The sequence below is a fragment of the Phyllostomus hastatus genome, unplaced genomic scaffold, assembly GCF_019186645.2.
Source record: "Phyllostomus hastatus isolate PE091 unplaced genomic scaffold, TTU_PhHast_1.1 phas_contig_137, whole genome shotgun sequence".
Lineage (NCBI taxonomy): Eukaryota > Metazoa > Chordata > Mammalia > Chiroptera > Phyllostomidae > Phyllostomus > Phyllostomus hastatus.
Window position 1 is genome coordinate 10,721,092 of NW_025333583.1, and position 22,429 is coordinate 10,743,520.

General features: G+C 42.1%; 1 long non-coding RNA gene across 2 annotated transcripts in view; it reads right to left on the reverse strand.

Moving 5' to 3' along the window:
* Positions 1-1,141: 1,141 nt before the first annotated feature.
* Positions 1,142-22,429, reverse strand: part of LOC123829253 — a 37,297-nt gene continuing 16,009 nt past the window's right edge. Inside the window, exons 3-4 of one of the 2 annotated variants that reach the window (XR_006787584.1) lie at positions 6,922-6,966; positions 1,142-1,618 (exon numbers count right to left, since the gene is read on the reverse strand). This is a non-coding gene — a long non-coding RNA (uncharacterized LOC123829253). Of the gene's footprint in view, positions 1,619-6,112; positions 6,495-6,921; positions 6,967-22,429 lie in introns of those variants that run through there. The other variant, XR_006787582.1, reaches the window with a different exon arrangement.

The window sequence follows — 22,429 nt, forward strand, 5'->3', positions numbered from 1 at the left end:
AGGAAGTTACTCTGATCAACTTAATCAAAAGTTTCATTTACTGAAAGCATTAGTGATAGTGAACAGAACTGAGGAAAAAACTGAATAGTCCGGTCTTGTAAAGGAGGGAAAACATAAGCAGCTCCAGAAATCTGCAATAACAGCAGCTGGCATTTATTGAGTGCTTACTACTCGATCTAGGCCACGGGTGTCAAACTCATTTTCACCGGGGGCCACATCAGCCTTGAGGCTGCCTTCAAAGGGCCGAATGTAATTTTAGGACTGTATAATCGTAACTACCCCTTAACAGTTAAGTGAGAGCTCAGCGCTGCCGCCAGATAGAAACAAGGTGCCAGGCCAGATAAAACAAGGCAGAGGGCTGGATTCAGCTCGAGGGCCTTGTGTTTGCCACCCGTGGTCTAGGCCCTTGACTCATACTAATTCATATGATCCTCACAAAAATGCTATCAGGTGGGCACTGTTGTTATCCTGTGGGCGAAAGGGTCAACAAAACCCAATTCCTCTATGGCACGACAGTCTGACCTTTGGTTAACTGTCTGTTACTGTGTGTAATGATATGTGTCAACCATGACACTAGGCAGCATTTCTTATGGCAGAGATGACCCCTGATTGGTTAATGGCTCCGAGACCGGGAAAACTATAAATACCTGTTAGGAGGCCATTGTTTGGGACTTCTCTCACTCTTGCAACTGCCATGTCCTTTTGCAGGGACCTGCAAACTATGCCTGTGGACCTGTTACAAGAGTTCTTCGAGGGGGAAGGAAGAGGGGAGGTCATGAGGTTTTTTTTTAAAGATTTTATTTATTTATTTCTAGAGAGGGAAGGGAGGAGGAGAGAGAGAGAGAGAAAGAGAGAGAGAAACATCAATGTGCGGTTGCTGGGGGTTATGGCCTGCAACCAGGAATGTACCCTGGCTGGGAATCGAACCTGGGACACTTTGGTTCCCAGCCCGCGCTCAATCCACTGAGCTACGCCAGCCAGGGCTGGTCATGAGGTTTTTAAGCCAGAGCAGTTCCTACTTGATGTGGATCTTGACTCCCTGGACTTGAAAACGACTGAATGGATTATTTTAAGGACTCCTGTTCTGAAGAAGGACATCTGATATGTGTCTGAGTAAACCGATGCCAAATGCGGAGCCTATTGCTGTCTTCTGGGTCTGACTCTTTATGAACCTCTGAAGACCCCTGACGGGCATTGCATATCATTTTTATAGAGGCAAAAAACTGAGACAGTGAGGAGTTAAATAGCCTTCAGGAATTTAAAGAAATATGGGTAATAAATGGTAGATCCATATTCTACCATTTATTTCTAGGTTCTAGGGCAGCTTGGCTCTAGAACCCGTGCAATGCCACAGTGCTTCTTCAACAGTTGGCCAGTCTATACTGGACACAGCATTCAGGAGGCATTTTCTCCAATGATTTCCATTCTTGGGTCATTAAACTCAAGATGCAAGTCCCTGGAGGAGAGGGGCCTGGATGGCCCAACTGGACCATCATCCCATCTCTTGGTTGCTTTGGTGCCTTGATTGACAGTTTCCCAGGAAAATCAGAAGAAAGGGAACCGAAGCAGACTGGACAAAAACAATCAATGTCCACAGTCCCTGGAGTCAGACAGGGCTCTAAGGAGAGAGAAATAGTGGACGTTAACCTCCTAAGATATTTGCTGTTGGTATTGATTTTGTTATAGTCGCTCTGTTGTTATTTGGTAGTTTTCACAACATGCCCTGCCAAATCTTATAAAGCATTCAATTATTCACTCATTCATGTATTCATTTACTCGTTTAACAGCATCTTGAGAGCCCCGCTTATGGAAGGATTCAGCATTATGGTCTCAAGATATCAGGCAGGAAAGCTGTTAGGTGACTAAAGTTTGTCAGAGGCTGGGGACACCAGGTGAGGTTGTTGAAGAGAAATTAGGTACAAGTGAGAAAAGACAAGGGCTAGTAGAGGAGAGTCTTTAGAGAGCTCATTAGGTCATGGGCACAGACTAGGCTGGGTCAGGACAAGGCCCTCGTGCCCCCCAGGAGGTGAGAAGTGAGCAGTTGGGTGGGCTTGGGGAGGTGACGTTGGGAGTGGAAGACAGAACAGGGAGAATAGGATGGGTGTGGTATTTGGAGCCCTGTGATGAGCTGGCGGGCGGGTTGTTAGACAAGAAGAGAGAAGCATTAGCGAGCTTGCCGGGTCAGGAGCGTTTACGGAGGATGTGCCCTCAGGAAGTCCTCCACTCCAACAGTACATCTGAGCCCACAGTGTTGACAACTCAGGGCTTCTCTGATGGCTGTGTCTGTTGGGGCAAGGCCAGCGGGGGCTTGGCCAGTGTGTCCCTAATACTGCTTGTCTTTGGCTCCACCCTTTCCTATTGCTTTGGTCCTCCCCTGCTTTGCTGTGGGTTCTCTCTGGGCCTCGTGACCTGGTAATCTTATACTTTGGAACTTTCTTCTTCTTCTTTTTCTTTTTTATTTTAATCATTGTTCAAGTACAGTTTTCTCCCTTTTATTCCCATTCCAGCCCACCCACGCATCCCTCTCCACCACCCTCCTATTACCACCCTCCCCCTAGTTTTTCTCCATGTGTCCTTTAAATTTGTTCATGTAAACCCTTCCCATTCTCCCCTGAAATTCCCTCTTCTCTCCCCTCTGGTCACTGTCAGCCTGTTCTCTATTTCAGTGTCTTTCCTTATATTTTGCTTGTTTCTTTGTTTTGTTGTTTAGGTTCCTATTAAAGGTGAGATCATATGGTATTTGTCTTTCACTGCCTGGCTTATTTCACTTAGCATGATGCTTTCCAGCTCCATTCGTACTGTTGCAAAGGGTAGGAGCTCCTTCTTTCTTTCTGCTGCATAGAATTCCATTGTGTTTCTTCTTTACTCCTAACCCCAAGTCTCAAAGTATCACCAGTTACCTGGCTAGTGAATTTGAGAAATGAATTTAGAGGGTGAAGCTGGTATTAGTGACTGAAGGGTTTACCTGTTTTAGAGAATGTGTTTATATTTCATCAGTCCCTGGGAAGTCATTGTGGGAACTTTATCTATTGAGACACTTCTGCTGGTTGATGGACAGAAGTATTTTTAAGCAGAAGGACCTTTGGCCAGACCTCAAACCCTGTAAAAAAATCTGTCCAAAGAGAAACTTCCACAAATGAAAGCTGGCAAAAAACAAAAAACAAAAGAAAACAAACAACCCCCAAACATTATCCATATTGCTTTGTGAAGTCATGGACCCTTGTCATTTAATGTGTAGGAGCAGAATGATTAATGGTTAGAATTTTCTCAGAGACTCCATTTAGAATGGACTGGACCAGTGGCATCCTTTTAAAAATGATTTTTCCCCCCTGTGGGATCTCAATGCAACAAGGAAAAAAATACCCCTCTATTGGAATTCACAGTCTTTTTCCATGTTCCCTACCTTATAAAGAAGGTGGATTTATGCTTATATTGAGCAAGGAGGAAAAAAAAACCCAAGCCCATCAATGAAGCCAGAGAGCCTGAGCTGAGCTACATAATGGAAAAGCTGAGGCAAAGAAGGAAGGAGGGGAGGTGGGTGAGTCACACAGGCTGGATGTTGTGGAAAGTTTTTGGTCTGGCTTCGAGAGCTGGATGGAGAGGAAGATTTCAGGAAGCTGCTGCCACCTCTGTGGAAGGCATTGAGAAGGGCAGAGATTGGGAGTAATGGGTTGTAAAGATATCTCCGTGTGTGTTAAGAATGCACTCTACCTTTTGGCTTCTTCTTTAAAGGCTGAGGGTGGATTTGAACTGTTTCTGATTAAAGTTTTTGATGGACATTTGTTTCTTTGAAAATGACATCATGCTGAGATTGGACCACAAGGCTGTCTTGTAGTCATAGGGAAGAGACCAGATATGAGATAGATAAATGATAAAATAGATACATAATAAATATGTGGCAGACCACTCTTTTTTTTTTTAATTTACTGCTTTGAGAGACAGGAAGGGAGAGAGAGAGATTGATTCATTTGTTGTTCCACTTATTTATGTAGTCATTGGCTACTTCTTGCATGTGCCCTGACCAGATAGCAACCCCTCACCCTTGGTATATTGGGACAACACTCCAACCAACTAAGCACCTAGCCAGGGCCAAAACCACTCTTGATGAATATAGAATGAACAGCCCAGAGCCCCCCTCAGCCCCACCCTTGTTCCCCAAGGTGCCTGCCCTGACTCCTGGGGCTCTGGGAAGCCCAGGTTGAAATCACCCTCTGAATACACTCATACGGTCCCTTCCACTTCTGAAAGTCATTGTGTAATGCCAGCTTTGCCTCATTCTCAGTCACAGACACTGACCACAGGCAAATGTAGACTTTCTGGTTACAGGTCTGCATTGCCACATTTTGGAAAAGGTGCTCTCAGCCCAGAGCCAGTCTGGCTCTAGGCCGTGGGGTGGTGTGGTTTTGTGAATGGAGCCCACTGTGGTTCTGTGGGTCCAGGTAGCAATCCCCAACTCCCTGCTTTGCCTTAGGGCGGATGTCTAGTTATACACCACATGCAGCCTCTGGACCAGGCTGCTCACATTACCCAATTTTTTCCTCTTCCTGCCTCCCAACATGACTTCTCATAAATCCCTTTGCTGTATCCCGTTGGAACAGGGCTCCATGGTTTCAACCAGTTTGTTCAGCAGGACTCTGGGTGTCCTGCAAACAAGGAATCATTTGAGATAGACTGAGAGAGCCCTGGTCTTGGGCAGGCTGACTTGCAGAAGACACAAGAGACTGCCTTCCAGAGCAAACTGCTCAAGGGGAGGACATCTGCTCCTGGCTGCAGAGAAGCCAAAGACACACAAAAGAATCCCAGGTGGGGAGCCTCACTTGAGAGGCAAAACTGGCTCCTGGGACAACGTGACATCAGTGTCCACTGGGAGATGAGATAGGTGGTTTTCCATGTTTCCCACTGGAGCAAGCTGGAATTACCTCTCATTGAGACGTTCCATCCAGTCTGCTGGGGGAGCCTGCTTTTACCCTCCAACAGAGAGCTCTGTGAAAAAAGACTCGGGATGACTGTGTTTAATTACATCATGCTTGCTTGGACAAATTTATAAAATGCAGAAGTGCAGGAATGTAAAAGCATCCCCTCTTTTCTTATGAGTTCTTCTCCCAGAGGTAACTGTTGTTAACAATTTAGTGTATGCCCTTTCAGACTTTTTTTCCACGAGAGGCTTGCCTTCCAGCTCAGAAGACGGGAGGATACAAAGTGCTGATGCTACTGTTTTAGACTTTGGGAAACGAGTAGGATTTGAGTGGTTGGGACTGATGAAGTCCTGGTGGGAGGCAGCGGCCAAACCCAGCCAGTCTCTTCTTCTGAAACAATGATTTTTCCAGCAGCCCTGCTCCTGTCTCATGGGCTCTGTTTGCTCATATATATTGTTTTTAATGCAGTTTTAATAGCCCAGACCCATGCTGGATTTATCTACTTTTACAGTGGTGGCGAGAGACTTGTGAGCCACGTCTGGGCCTGCCGCGAGGTCTGAGGTGAGGGGTGGGCAACTCCCCAGGGCTCCCTGATGAAGAGCCCCTCTTAGTTTATGAAAACCTGTATGGTTTTTCTGGGGGGAAAGAGTGGTGGGGGGAGCACATAGGCTATAAGTCTGTGACCTGGCAATATTTCTTTTTTCCTGTAGGGATTTCCAGGAGTCTTGGGGGAAAGGTGTGCTCTAGTGCTCTCATTGGCTGCGACCAGGCTGGGCCTTAGGACTGACTGTTAGATGGGACTTGTCAGTCAAAGGTCCTTCCCTAGAAACTCTGTGGGGAACGGGGAGCACTATATTAATAGATATGGGTGCCTGTGCAGTGCCCAGCACCGAGTGGGTCCCCCCTTCTCCTTTACCTCTCTTCTCCAGTTAATAACTATGCTTTTTCAATATCCCTATTAGCTATCAATAACACACAACCATTATTATTATTAACAACTATTATATTATGAATTTAATTAAATAAATTTAGTTATTTAACTTATATATTATTAGTATTATATTATTAATAGCAGCTATTTATGGAGTACCTACTATGCATCAGGCACACTTCTAGGATATATATTCCTGAACAAAATAAATATTCCTGCCCTCTTGAAGCTTACAACCAGTGGGAGAAGAAAGATATCAATGATAGACAACATAAGCAAGTAAATTTTATAGCAGCTCAAATGCCAATAAATGTGATCACAGAAAGAAAGGGGGAATCAGGAGTGCAGGCCAGGGTGAGGAGTGGGTGTGGCTCTCAGTAGGGTTGCTCAGGGTAGACCCCATGGGGAGGGGAGATTGGAGCAGAACTTTGAAACAGGTGAGTGTTAGGGAAATTCACAGGGGGGAAGAGACTTTGGCCATTGTCCTCCAACATGGACTTTACTCCCAGTGCTTCCTTCAGACATGTAGGCCCAATCCACGGTGACAGTCCTAGCAATTCAGTATCCCCACAGTGGTTCTTCATCAGGAAATGGCTGGGGGAGTGGTGGAGGTAGGGACACTTCAGGGAGATGGTGACCTTGGCTCTCTTCAAAGAAAGAAATGATCGGATGTCAACAATGACAGAGCCATGCATGGCTGCCTAGCACGAAGGTGACCAAGGGCCAAGCATGGCCAGGGTGTGTGACTGGAACAGCCTGGCTCTTAGGTCTGGGGTGGCGAGCATAGTTGCTCACCATTGTGATTGGGGGACCCGAAGCATCTCTGTCCGCCCCCACAAGAAATTTCCTCCTGAAATTCCATTATTAGGAATACATTCTTTTGTTTCCTCTTCCAAATTCCACACAGCACTATGAGGAGTAACACATGAAACTAAATCAAAGTCATGTTAGTGATGTATTAGTTTTCTGTGCTAGGGGACTCAGGATATAGGGCTCCCAGGGACGGGGAGCGAAGGGCAGAAAAGAAAAGGGGGGATCTGGGCACCGGAACCCAGCTCAGGTATACCCACTTACCCAGAGAGAGGAAGGGGAAGTCCCACCGCTGACACTGGTTGGCTCCTGATAATAGAAATGAGCAGCTGGTTTTTGAAAAGTCAGGAAAAGTCTGCCAGTTGGGAACTGATGAGGAGAGAGAGGTGCCTTCTTTTAAATCCCTAAATCAGGGAGGGAAATATACTCTCTTCTAGTCCTTTGGTGATTTAAAAGCTGGATCCCTCCACGTCTCTACAAGCCGAGATCTTGACCCAGGTTTTCCACAGAATTCTCAGTGTCCGGAGGTTAAGTGATTCAGGGGATTGATTTTTCTGTACGGAGTGTCCTCCCCATGTAATGCACAGAGCAAATATAACATTCAGTTTATGCCCCTCCCATCTCAAGAATTCCATTTAAATTCCTTCTCAAAGGCCCCTTTTGGAGGGAGGACCCCTCCCTGGCTGGCAGAGTCATGTAAGTATTACATCTGATCTATGTGGATGGTAAGAGCCCAGCGCCATGGCTGCATGGAGTACGTGCTCAGTGTTAGTTACGTCACTGAATGCTGTTGGAGGAACAGAGATCATAACAATCTATGCTCAGTTGGCATTCAGCAGATATCCAAGCTTTTACATATAGTATTTCATTTCATTTCATCCTGTTAGATATTTTCATTATGCTCTTAATTTAAACATAAAAAACCATGCTCAGAAAGTTTAGGTAAACCATCTAAAGTCATGCAGCTGATAAATGAAACTTCAACCCAGTTCTAGGCTTTTGCTAGTTCCCACTAGTCTGAGTGAGGTTTAGTCTTTTCATAATAGGCAACATAATGCACCCTTGTGTGAGTATACTCTATGCCCACAGATAGTCATAAAAATGATGGGTGGTATCTGTCCTCATGGCCTATTTTTTTTTTTTAACATGAACACTGAAACTGGATGACTCAAAGACAAAAAAAATAAGAAATTGAGCTAGAGGACAAGGAGTTAGACAGAGTCTCTGACCCTGAATAAGCTCCCACCCTTCCCCCATCCTCCCACCAAGTTTTGTAGCTATGAGACATGTGGTTACAAAAGATTTCATACGCACCTCACATAACAGAAAAATTATAGGCATTTGCTTCTGCTGTTGGGCATTTTGTAATGTCTGATCAGGCTTGGCATAGTAAGTACAACGGCTCTCAAATTTTAGTGGGCATGACAATCTTAGTGGGCTTCTTTAAAGTTCAGATTCACTAGGCACACAAGCCATTCTGTTGGGGAGGTCTGGATTTAGCATCTGAGGGCGGTTCTGATGCAGGTGGCCCAATAGACACGTGTACAGGGACATTGGCTTAGAGTCACTCAGAAAACTGTGCTCCTTTCGTAACTCGAGGCTTTCAGGACACTAACTAGGAGATCCAAAGTCAACAACTTGTTGATTTTCACCTGAAGTCTGGCTTCAGGACACTTTCAGGGTTTACTTGCGTTACTTACCTTGGCTGATGGCTGAGGTTTCTCGCCATTGACTTGCCATGGTGTGTGGGTTTTTTAACTGGCTGGAACTCTGAGGGGGGAGGGGGGCGGGGCGAGGGGGGCGGGGCAGAGCTAGATCTCTTCCTAAAATGCCTCCTACTTTTTATAATGATCAAAAGCACTGTGTTTCCGAAGGTCACTGACCTAAACATCTCTCTGAGGACTCAAAATGGTGTGTGGGGTCATCACCGATGGCCCAAATTCTGCACCTGCTTCTTTTCTTTCCTTGTTAAATATTTGCTGTCTGTCTGAATGAGAAAGGATATTTTACACTAACAGCAAACAGGGAAGGTTTTGACCGATGCGTCTTTGTACTTTTTTGAGCTTTCATTTTCCTGAGAAATGCACTGCGGTAGAAGTGCTGTCTCTGCCTCTGCCTAATGGACTATTCATATGAGCGCCCCTTGGTCAGTCAGCCTGTTTTGTCTGTTCCCTGGTTTTATGGAGGCTCTGTTTGCTCACCTGTAGCAGATGAACTGGGTTCCAGAAGTTTCAAAGAACCTTCCTCTGTGGGCTTTATAATGTGATACAGCAGCAATAAGTTTTAAAGGCATGTGACTTTGTAAGAAGTTCTGATTGCTTATTGTTTGGATAGTGCTTTGCAGCTCCTAATTAAGCATTTCGTTAGTTGCTGCCAAGATCTTTTGACTTGAATGAATTGATTTTTTTTAACTAATTCAATATGGTTTTATGTCTATATTTTGGTGATCTGTGAAGTTTGTTAAATTGAGGCCCACACACGAGGCACTTAGTAAATGAATTTTAGAAGATGAGGGTAAAAGCACATTCATAGAAACTTAATAAAAATATGCTTATATTTTTTGTTGAGGTATAATTGGCAAACATATTAATTTCAGGTATACAAATTAATGATTTTATATTTGTATATATTTCAAAAGGATCACCACAGCAAGTCCAGTTAATTGTCACATTAAAAATATGCTTCTTTAAAAAAATTTTGGGAAAGCAAAATCTAGCAGGCATAGGGGTATATGAAACTTAATCTTAAAAAAACCTTTTAAGAAAATTTTCCATCAAATAAACAAATAGACAAATAATATATGGACCTCTCGTGTCACAAAACTTCAACATATGATCAGTTTATGATCAATTTTATTTTCTATATATCCCTCAATACTTCTTCCCCTGATTAGTTTGAAGAAAATGCTAGGTTTGTAAGTAATATAATTTTATATGTAAGTATTTCAGGATGTACTTCTAAAAGACAGTGCCTATGTTATTAAGACATAATTATAATAATGCAATAATATATAATAATCACACAAAATCAACAGAAAATTGTTAATAACTCATACATCCAGTGATTATTCATGTTTTCTCAACCATCTTAGGAATGTTCTCTGTTCCTTCTTTCCTTTCCTTTATTTATTTTTTTTATTTTGTATGAGTCAGGATTCAAAAATGTCCACACAATGAGTTTGATTAAATATTACTTTCATTTCTTTTAATCATTAAGTAGCCCCTCCATTTCTTTTTATTTTTCTTCTGATTGTTGTAGTTTTTGTTGGAGAAATCATGTGGTTTGTCCTAGAATTCCCACAGTCATATTTTGCCAAGTTCATCCCTATGATTATACTATTTAATATACTTGTTATGTGAATTAAAATAAAATTCATCATGTGTTCAAACTAATACTTCCAACTGAAATTTAATACTAAGAGTTTTTACTTATTCTGTTACATTTGTGTCTTCTTTTCCCTACTCTGCAAAATCTCAGATCTTAACAATGGAAACATGATTACTCATTTGTTTATTCTGTACTACTCACAAGACAATCTCAGAATGATGCCAACACTACTACCAACACAATGATTATTGAAGCTAATTTGTGGTAATTGTATTTTGCAAATTTTTTGTCTCTAGGTATATACAGTTAAATTCAGGGTTGTGCTGGTAAATGTATAACAATCAATATTCCATAAACAAAGAAACAACAACAAAACCAAAATAAGCAGAGGCCTGATTTGTAGCATTTGCTGATTTCCGTGGTGTAAATACACTCCCTCATATGGCAGCTTTCAGGCCTGAGTTGGTCTCCTCTCACACCGAATCAGGGCTGATTCCATTTGGCCAATTGAATGTGGTGAGAGTGGCAATGCCTGTCTTCCAGAGCTGAGTCATAAAAGGTACTGCAACTTTTGCTTGGGCCTCTTAAATTCCTTGCTCTGGGAAAAGCCAGCTGCCAGCACGCAAGGACACACAAGTAGCTCTGTGGGAAGCACTATGAGAGATGGAGCTGAGGCCTGCAACCAAACGCCAGCATTAACTTACCAGTCATGTGAGTGAACCCACCTTAGGAGTGGATCCTCAAACCCTAGTCCAACAATTGCAGCTCTGGTTGCATCTGACTGTAACCTCATGAGTGACTCAAGCCTGAACTGCTCAGGCATGGCACTCCTGAGTCCCAGAGCCACAGAGACATAATCCATATTGTTGTTTTACTCAGCCCTAGATAATTAATACACCATCTGCATTACAAGTAAGTAGATAATTTTCACATAACTTTACAAGATGAGAATTTTCTAAAACAATGCTTATTGCTTCTTTCTGATGATAACTGGAAAAATTGGGAAGCACAGTAAAGTTGTAAAAAAATAGATATCATCTCTAACCTACTATGAGATAAGTTGTATTATCTCCATATACAGTTCAAAAACCCATGTTAGACAGCTACTGGTGGTGTAAGCAACATTTGAACACAAATCTGCTTAACTCCACTATATTTTCTCTGTATTCAGCTAATCTAAACTAAAAGGAATTAAATACTAGTGCCTTTTAAATGAAAATCCAGTGTGCAGTGAAAATATCCCTAAGCCTTGGTTTTAGCTCATCTATTCATTCACACATTCAACAAATAATATTGAGCCTACTATGTGTTAGGCTCTGCTAGGTGCTGGAGAAAGAGGTGAAGCAGAGAGACATGCCTGGTTTCTCTCTCATGGAGATTATAGGATAGTGGGAGACATTGACATTAAAAAGATAAATGTACAACATACAGTAGATTCAAATGACTATAGTGATGACAAGAAATACATGCATTGAGAAAGAATGTCATAATTTCGAATAAGGTTCAGATGGATGGGCCAGAAAAAGCCGGATATTTTAGCTGAGATGTAGGGGTTAGCCAGGTGAAGAACAAGGGCCAGAGTGTTCCAGGTGAAGGGAACAGCATACGCTAAGATCTTGAATGTGGGAAATGAATTGGCATCTCTATGGAATCGAAGGTAGTGTCTGCGGAGAGGAACGCATGCAGGAAAGAAAAGTGTGAGATTAAGTTGGAGAAGGGGCTGGGGCCAGAGTCCTACTTAGCACAGGACATTATATCTGGTATCAGTTTTCTCATAGGAACAAAGGGAAACCTCCCACAGACTTCACACTTCTGATTTGCATTTAAAGATCATTCTGGCTGGAGAAAAGTAGAGAAGGTGAGAGCACGAGTGGGTGTGGGTGCTCTTGCAGCTCTTCAGTTGATGTGAAGACGACATGGTACTGTGAACTAAGGTAGTGAGAGTGGCTTGAGATTAATAGTTGAAGTTGAGACTTGACAACGGATCAAATGTGAAGACGAAATAACACTTAACAGAAGTAAATACCAGGGCGAATCAAAGTGACATTCATGACGGTGAAAAAGACTACAGTAAGAAAAGATTTGGCTGAGGTGCTACGGATTTTGTTTTATATATTCTGATTGTCACCTCCATAGTGTTTGGGCAAGATAAAAGGATGTGGCCAGTCATTGGGAAAGGATTTGTCTTCTATCCTGGTTCTAGTTTGGACATCACCCAGCTGCTTCTAGATGCCATTTAACAACTGTTATCGAGATAACTCCTCTTGCTTTTCTTCCATGAAAGATGGTGTGTTTGAGGATCTCAAATTGCAGATAAGGAAATGTGTTACTAGTTAGCACAGCTCTGGCTGGACAGCACTTGAGGGTGAAAGGAGTTGCGCTCACCACATTAGAGCAGTCACCTGGAGGTCTGCTTTGAAGGATCCACCCCTACACTTCTCCTTTTTGGTCACTGCCAAAGGAGTAAGGGGGTTTTGCTCGGCAAAGATCATGTGATTATGATAAAAAGTCTTTACTGTGTATTCCTCTTTGGGATGCTGTCTCTACCTGTTTTCTGAGTAAAATATATTTGGTTAACTGGCAGAACACAGAGCTATTTCATTTCAGTGCATGCACATTTGAGGTAGATAAATGAGGCATCCATTTATTTAGCTATTTTAATATTGCTTGTTCCAAAGGGATATAGATATACAGATTCCCCATTTCAGGATACAGGTATGTAGATTCCCATTTCCTCCAGAATGTAAGGGGCCGATTCATCATTTATGTATCTACCATATATATGTTCATGGGGGCAGTAGGATATTAAAATAATTCTCAAAATCACAGCTCTGTGTAGAAATAGGCCTTAGCTGTAGAAATATAGAAAAGAAAAGGTACAGTAATGTAATATTTTAAAAATTAAAAACCATCCCTCATAGATCTCTCATGTAATTCTTTGGTTATTTAATTGTTCAAAAACATGGCTTTCAGAGTGGTATTATTTTCTGAACAACAGAAAGAACTATTTTTTTCCTTGAGAATTTCTCTTCCTTATGGTCTCCTTGCCAGTGGGATTTCTCTCAAATTGCATGCATTTTCTCCGAGGCCGGTTAGCAGCTTTGAATGCGTCAGCTCATTATTTGCAGGCATTGTGGTGCAGAGAAAAAAGCACCAGCTCTTTTTCCTGGGAGGAAACTTCCTACCTCTGAGTTAACTACCTGGAGCTCATTTCTTTTCTTTTAAAAACTTTTTTATTTTATTTTAAAAAGTTTATTTTTCAGTTACAGTTACATTCAATATTATTTTGTATTAGTGTTTCAGGTGTATAGCATAGTGGTTAGGTAATTGCAAACTTTACAAAGTGTTTCCCCCAATATTTTCAGCACCCACCTGGCACCATAGACAGTTATTACAGTATTATTGACTGTATTCCCTGTGCTGTACTTTATGCCCCTGGGACTATTTTGTAACTATCAATTTCTACTTCTTAATCCCTTCGCCTTTTTCACCCAGTCTCCCAACCCCCTCTCCTCTGGCAACTATCAATCGGTTCTCTGTGTCTGAGTCTGTTTCAGTTTTGTGTTTTCATTTATTTTGTTCTTTAGATTCCATATGTAAGTGAAATCATATGGTGTTTATCTTTTTCTGACTGATTTATTTCATTGAGCATGATACCCTCTACATCCATCCATGCTGTTGCAAATGTTAAGATCTCATTCTTTTTATGGCTGCATAATATTCCACTGCATATATGTCCCATCACTTTTTGATCCACTTGTCTATTGATGGGCACTTGGGTTGCTTCCATAGCCTGTCTCTTGTAAATAATGCTGACATGAACATGGAGTGGGGTGCATATATTTTTTTGAATTACTGTTTTGGGTTTCTTCAGATATATACCCAGAAGTGGAATCACTGAATCCTAAGGCAGTTCCATTTTTAAGTTTTTGAGGAACCTCCACACTGTTTCTGTAGTGGCTCCAACAACCTACATTTCCACCAACAGTGCATGAGCGTTCCCTTTTTTCCACATCCTCACTAACACTCATTGTTTCCTGACGTATTGATGATAGCCATTCTGACAGGTGTGAGATGCTATCTCAATGTGGTTTTAATTTGTATTTCTCTGACAATTAGTGACGTTGAGCATCTTTTCATGTATCTATTGGCCATCTGTATGTTCTCTTCGGTGAAGTGTCTATTCAGGTTCTCTGTCCATTTTTTTAAATTGGATGTTTTTTCTGTATTAAGTTGTATATAGGTTCTTTATACATTTTGGATATTAACTCCTTATCAGATATATCACTGGCAAATACCTTCTTCCAATAGAGAGTTGTTTTGTTGTTTTCCTTTGCTGTGCAAAGACTTTTTAGTTTGATGTAGTCCCGTTTGTTTATTTTTCTTTTGTTTTCCTTGCCTGGGGAGACTTATCAGAAAAAAATACAGCTAAAAGATGTGTCAGAGATTTTACTGCCTATTGTTTCTTCTAGGAGTTTTACGGTTTTGAGTCTTACATTTAAGCCTTTAATCCATTTTGAGTTTATTCTTGTATATGGCGTAAGAAGGTGATCTTGTTTTATTATTTTACATCTGTCTAATTTTCCTAACACCACTTGTATGTTCTTGCCTCTTTTGTCAAATGTTAATGAGCTGCATAGGCGTGGGTTTGTTTCTGGGTGGAACCAAAACATCAGGGCAACACTTTCCTCAGTGGGTTTGTGTGAAGATGAATGAGCTGGATTTGAGTTCAGAAACTGGCAAGGTAATGTGTGGTTCTGCTTCCTCCTGCTCAGGGGAAGTTTTTCTTCAACAGCCCCTCGTCTTATTGCCACCGTCATTGCCTTGGCCAAGGCCATCTTCCTCTCTGCCCTGGATGGTTGGACCGACTTCCCCACTGCAGCCATGCCCTCCTCCAGCCTCTCCTCCACCCTACTGCTGTCACAGTTTTTCCCAAATGCAGATCTCATGAGGTCTTGGCACTCAACAGTAGTGTCTCTCGGAGTTTTACTCAACAGTCCAGGGTGAATGAAGCGGTTCTCAGAGCCCCCAGATGCCCCTACCCCCATCCCTCTGTCACTGCTCCAGCTGCACTGACCCACCTTCTGTTTTCCAAACTCACTCTGTGGTGTGTTCCTCTGGGCCTTTGTATAAACTGCTTTCTCTCCTATAATCCCCTTCCCCCAGCCAGCCTGTTGAGTTCCTCCTTTTTTTCCCTTAGTTTAAGCCTCCCATTTCTTAAGCCTTCCCTGACTCTCCAACTTCTTGTTTTCTTCATCTCACTTTTCTGTTTTCTGGTTGTTTGGGCCCTCTCCCAGTTATACCTCCTTTTACACTCTTTTGTAATTATTTGTGAACCCCAAGTGTTCCAAGCTTGGGTATCTGAGGAAAAATGGACAATCTTCAACATATTGTCCCAGCCAAAGAGTTCTTCTCCCTCTTCTTATTTACGTAGCAGCCTCCTTGCAAAGCTTTCCTTTTTCAAGAATTCCCGGGAGTTCCAAGGGAGGGGGTGTCACAGGTGGGTCTATAAGGCCTTGTTCTATTTTGCTCTTGTGGCCAGCGAGGCAGCTGGTGATGGACTGATTCCGTCTCCCTCTGAAGCTGCAGTTTGAACATCACGGAGGTTGGCTGCCATCATGCCCATCGGGAGGGATGTGAGAAGCCTGAGGTGAGCCATGCTGCCTCCACTGCACCCTCTAGTGGATGTACAAATCCCTGCCTGGCTCCCAGTGCCTTTACGAGTTAGAAGACTGCTCTTTCCTGTTGTGGATGGTTTACTGAGGGGCTAGAAGCCTCTCCGAGTTGCAGAGGCAGTGATGACCATGTTGTCAGTTCCCACTACTCTCTGCTTGGCTCCTCAGACTACTAATGTCACTACTAATGTCCCGTTGTCACGGGTTGAGGCGTGGCCTAGTGAAAGCTTTGTGCATGGTCCCTATTACAAGTCATGCAATATGAAATGGTTAATATGATTATAGGAATCCTGGCTTGTCTGGAATATATATTTCCAGGAGTGGGAGGAGGTATGGAACCTGCTGACTATCATTTTTACATTTAAGCTTGTTTTTAAATCCCAGAGGCCATGAGAGCGGGCATCCTAAAACTTCCAGAAGTCACAGTCTAGACTAGAGATAAGACACTCCGCTGAGTCTTCTTCCTTCTGTCTTCCCCAGGGAAGGAACTTGTTTTACAGCTCTGCAGTCTCTGGGGACATGATTCTGCCTGATGGAAAAGAATTTTTTAGATGAAAGGCAAAAGAAAGGATGAGTATTTCAGATGAAAAATTATGGATGTGTCTGAAAATTTCTGGCAAAGATAAGGAAAAAGTCCCGATATGTTTCTGTGGTTGTATGGCCAAAAATTATGTTAACTACATGAATGATGTGACTTGACTGGGGAAAGGCAACCTGAGAGTATTTTAAGATTCCTTGGCTATGTAATTATATATCCAGAAGGTACCATATCCAGCAGAGCAGAGCGATAGATTAAAAATTATAATCAGTGTTCTTAAGCATATAATTAGCATACTGAACATTGACAGTTCAGACCCTAATTAATTACGTAGCCTGCTAACAGAAGGAGTTCTGATTTTTATAGTTACCTAGGAGTCTTACTCCCCAGTGAAGGGAAATATTAACTAATCATGTAATGTGTCTCTTCCACAGCTCTGGGAGCAAGAATTCAACAGTATCCGCTGTCACTCTTAGATCTGGGTAGGAAAGTGAACCTAGGGAGTGGAGGAGATAGCTCCGTTGCTCTGTCAAAATGGTAAATCAAGTGTGTTCATCATCACAGTGTCCTTGTGTATCTGAAATAATTTCTCATGTGACTCTTTGCAGCATTATGGATAACCTCTAAAATACATGGGCTCTTTCTTACAGCGCCAAGACTAGAAATCTTTTCTCTTTCTTCCAATGCCATGATCTATTATTTATAAGTAATTTTGTCTTATTGCCAAGGGTAATCTTATCACTGAGCAATGCTTCTATTTATATAAGTCTGTCTCTCAGAGCCTGCCTGTATCTTGAAGAAATTCCCAATGCAGAAGGCAGGGTATAAAATGGAATACCATCATGTAATATCCCCAGAGGAACTTGTTTAATATTTTCTTATCCAGTTACCCATGGCTACAGGGAAAGATTTTTCAAAATTCAATACAAATCGTGTTAGCTTGTTTTTCTTCTTGACACCCTTAAGTCTTCTTTGATCACAGTAGATTTTAGAGGAAAGGAAAAAAAATTCCTTTAGATATCTCAAAGTCAAGGGGGCACCCAAATAGCTAGCCCATCGCCCTTGCACAGAAGGACAAAGGTATCTCGGAGTAAGCACTCTGGGGCCTCAGGAAAAGCCGTTTGCTCTGCTCAGTGTCAGGCAGGCCTTGGGCACCCGCCAAGGGGAATTAATTATCAAAGGACTTTATTTGGGGGTAGTTTTCTCTAATGGACAATTCCATTTGTCCTATCACCTATCAGCATCAGTTCATCAGCAGGTCTTTAATAATTGAGAAACTAGTATGTTCTGTGTACTTTTGTCTCTTCAGGGAAGCAGCATTAATGAAAAGCTTGGCCTTCATTGGGTTCCCAAGGAGCAGGAGACCTCAGCGTTTGAAGGAAATCGTAGAAAATGGCATCCTTATGATTCACTGGGCTACGAAATTCCCCAGACCTCACTGAGGACATTGAAATGCAGTTAATGTAAGAGAATGTGTGCTCTAATTAATTTTCATTTCCCTGAAGTAATTTTGTAACAGAAGGGTTTAGTCTCTATGAAGTGTAGAAAGAGAAGACCAAAAATGTGAGGCGTGTGTGTGTTTATCCTCCTGAGAGAAGGCGTGTCTCCAGCACACCTGGAAAGTAGGCCTCCAGTGAGGCCCACAGAGTCAGCCCCAGCCTGAGGGAAATTGGTCACCGCACCATCCAGTTCCTTTGACTTTGATTCTGTTTACCACATGACCTTGTGAAAGCACAATTTGTTTTTTTCAAGGTATAAGAGGATCATGATGTGTCAGGATCTGCCAAAATTAGGGCCCCCTGTTCTGCCTGTCTTAGAGCATACTCTGATTTTTTCACCGTAAGGTGAAAATTTTAGGATATAAGGAGATAGATATCAATTGAAGGGTTGCATAAGCTTTTTAAATCCTTTTCAAATTCAGTCTGCAAACTAGAATATTCAGGTGTTTTCAACTATTTGTTGAAAGGTTGTCTCAGTGTCCTAGGTGTCTGAGACCCTGAACTGTCATGGTGCCACTTGTGTTTGCAGTTGGACACAGGGGTGCTCAGAGCCAACAGCCAAACCTTTGTGGGAATTTCTGAGCTGGAGCTTTGGGAAATAAAAGGGCGTTCTGACTCTTTTTCGGGCCTTTCTCTGCAGAAGTGAATTGCAGCCTGTCCATTCCCTACTCCTGCCCAGACAGAGTCCATTAGAACTTGAACCAGATGTTAACTCTCCAAAATATTCTAGGAATTAGGATTTTTTTAAACAAAGGCAGTTCTAGGAATTAGGATTTTTTAAACAAAGGCAGAAATTGTATGTTCTTCATCTTTCTTCTGGCCAAAATGTAAATATCTAGTAGGAAAGGACAGTGTAACTGTAGATCTACTTGGCTTAAGAAAGTTATAACATTAATGTTCTTTGGTTTCAGAACAAGGCACCATCTTTACAGGCTGGTGTGAAGGGAGACTCTTCATAGTTCTTCATTTGGAGGTCCCTTCAAATATTTAGGGGATAGACACAAGAATCTTAGCCACTAGAAGAATACAGTCCTCTTCGATGTTGACTGTATTGTCAATAGGGCTGTGAGATCTCTCTTGTGGCTTAGTTAGTGGGACTCAGCTCTCTAGGATCTGCTTTACCATGGATGAGCTAGTCACCTGGTCAAAACCCACATCTTCAAATAGCAAAGTTGGGGACCAAGCAAATCAAGGACCTGTGGGCACCTTCATCAAGGTAGGGACAACTCATGAAGCCCAGCCTGGTTTGCATCATGCACATGTGTCTCCATGTTTCCTGTCATTGTCTCTTTGTCTTCATCCTCTTTCTATGTTATTAATGACAGTGTGGTATTTTGAGACATATACAATTAAAGCACATGAAATGTAAACAATGCAAAACTAAATATAATTACTGATTATCTCACTCTGCTGCTTAAAACTTTCTATCATTTATATTATTGTTTCATCAAAGTTTCATGTAGCAGAGGGCAGAGAGTGAGCAAGAACAGCCTGAATCAATCAAGAAATTTATGACTTTATGTGAAACCTTATTTTTTAGGTTAAAATCATGCATTTTTGTATATTACTGCAAAATAGTACCATGCTTGTTTTAATCTGAAAAACATGTCCTTCCCTGACATTTTCATGTAAAATTTATGATCCAGAAATATGAGCCCCATTCATTTGTGTTTTTCTATAAGCTCTAGCCAACCACGTGTGCTCCAGTGGGTGGACATACATTAGTTTGAGAAGCAGGAGGTTCCACAAAGAAATCCATGCCCTGCAGCCTGGCACACAAAGCCCTGAGTCATCTCCTTGCCTCCTGCTCCAATCTCTTTCCTTTTTTGAACCTCTGTCCTCCAAACTGACTGTTGTTTTTGGCATCGATTCTAATTCACCTTTGGCCTTTACACAAGTTGTCCCTTTTCAATAATTTATGCTAATGAGGTTACTTGGTGGGCCCTTAGATCGCCTTAGGGTAGGGGCTGGTTGCCAGAGGAGCCAACCATGTGATGAGAGGGTTGGGACTTTTCAACTCAACCTTCCTCTCACCTCCAGGGAGGGGAGAAGGGGTGCAGACTGAGTTAATCAGCAGTAGCTAATGATTTAATCATGTCTCTATGATGGAGCTTCCATAAAAACCTGAAATAATGAGGTACCTAGAATGTATTTAATTGTACCTGCTTTACCTCTGTCCACCTAAGAAACTCCTGTTCATCCTTCTATATCCAGCTCATTTGTCTTTCCTCTCTCTGAAGTCTTCCTTCATTTTACTAAGCAGAGTTTATCACTTTTTCTTTGGGGAACATATAAACTGGATATTTCAAAGCCTTCCAGTTTTCTGTGGATAACTTTATCCATTAGTAGCCAAGTACATTGGCTTGATCCCCAACCCACATATAACACAGGGTCCCAAGATCTTCCCCACATTTCCAGGTGTTCTCAGGGAGGCTTACAACTTTCTGCTTTTTGAATTTTTACTTATCAATTTTGCTTCCTTGCATCTCCCTAGGCATGGACCAGCTCCTTCTATATCCCCCAAAAACACCACTAACAAAAAAATATTGTATGGAAAAGAGATTTCCTGAAGTTTTCAGTATAAGAGAGAGAGATCACCAAACAGTATATTACAGTGAGAAACCTAAAATCAAATATTTAGTGTTTAGATCCTTGGCCAACCCTAGGTGTGAAGCCTCTCTCAGACAATCCCTATCCCCAGGTGTCACCTGCTGCTGTGTTGCGGGACACTGTTCTCCTTTCTCCTTGCCCTTTTCTCTGAGTCTCCAGGGTCTTTCCAACCACCTCCTTCCCAAGTTGCTGCATATTGTGGAGCAATGTAGTTCCTTCTTTGTCCTACTTCTTTTTCATTTACCTGAGTTCAGAGGGGTCTCTTCTTTCACAATCAAAGAGGCTGTTCTAGTTTAAAAGAGAACAGTTTTCAGTCTAAGAGCACTCTTTAACATCTTAGAGGAATGGGCCCAAACTGTAGTCAGCCCTGTGCACGGTGGGTGCTATTCCATGCTGCCCAGGCCCCGGATCCCCAGATCATGCTGCAGGAACAAAATATGTATCTCCCAGCAGCTGCAAATAGCAGAAAGCGCTCAGCTGCCAATGCTCTTCAGAGGTTGCTTCAGCTGAAGAGAGCTGCCTTGCCCAAGGTCACGTCCTCCTCCTGGAGTAGCCTATATCCAATTCTGAGGGGCCATCCTACTTTATAGGTCCCATGGGGTTGGCTGGGCTTTCGCTGAGGTTGCACCCCAGCTCAGCTTCTGCCCCATTGCTTCCTTTACCTCCTTTCTTAGCAGCTGATTCCCAAACAGTCTGCTCCTTAAAGAGCTAAGGCACCTGAATCTCCATTTCAGAGTCTGCTTCTCAGGGAACCAACCTGTCACACTCTGCCTTACAAGCTCTTTGTTTTATCTAGGCTCAAGGTTTTATTTGTTTGTTTGTAAAATAGGAATCCTATTAATATCCCCATAGTATGTAATATATACATAGACCTGGGGTGTGTATTGAAATAGGTGAAGTACTTAAAGTGCTTAGCAGAATGCCAGGCACATTCATATGTAATAGGTCCTCGCTAAATCTTATTCATCATCATTATTGTAATGCTGTTACTATTACTTCTGTTCCTAGTGCCAGAACACGCCACAGAAGTTAGTGCATTGTATTAAAATTGCTTATTTATGTCCTGGGGTGTTCAGTGAGGAAAAACTTAAACAGCTACAGCACATGCCCATGATTGCTCCTATAATAGGGACTCACCAAGTCACTGCATTAGTATACACTCAGGTGTGGTCAACAGGGCCTTGTTATGAATTATAAAAGATGTTTTTCTCTCCCCTATCACTGAAGAAATTCCAAGGGTTTTAGAAGACCTTGTGTCTGGAACCTGGGATAAGACCGAATACATATTTCTTATTTTATCACAACATCACAGAAGCACAGTAAAAAGATATGGCAAAGAGGTACAAAAAAGTGGGGGAAATGGGTTTTTTAAATCTCTTTTGAGTGCCAGTTTTCTTGGGGTTGAACCAGGAAGGACTAGCACTGGATACAAGTTTTTTGATTTTTTTAAACTTACAGTTTTTCTACTCCTTCAGGACCCAGTCCCCTTTCCTTATAAAAACCTGCTTTCAGAAAAATATGAAACAGAACAACTGACTCATATACTTAGATAAAGGTATAAATTGATAACATCGCACTTGAGTGACCTCCCTGAGATACTTTCATTGTAAATAGAGACAAGGCAGTCGTAATTTAAGCCAAAAGAAGTTGTAATTACATATTTCCAGACATTTAAAAAAGATGGTAGGATATTTGACAGGCAAAACTGAGTAAGAGGCCTTCCCTAAAATAACTCAATTATTCCCAACAATCTTCCAAACTGTAAATACCCTTGTCTATACTCTGAGCCAGAATTTTTAGCCTCTGATTCTCCTGCTTATTATTAGTTCCACTGAGCCTTGCTGTAGCTAAAGCTAAACTTTAAAAAACAGCATATTAGGGAAAACTGGTAAGCCATTTTTTAAAAAAAATATTTATTTATTTTTAGATGGGGGAAGAGAGGGAGAAAGATAGGGAGAGAAACATCAATGTGTGGTTGTCTCTCGAGTGCCCCCTACTGGAGACCTGGCCTGCAACCCAGGCATGTACCCTAGATTGGGAATAGTGACTCTGGTTGGCAGGCTGACACTCAATCCACTTAGGCACAACAGCCAGGGCTTGGTAAGCCATTTCACAGGTATAGG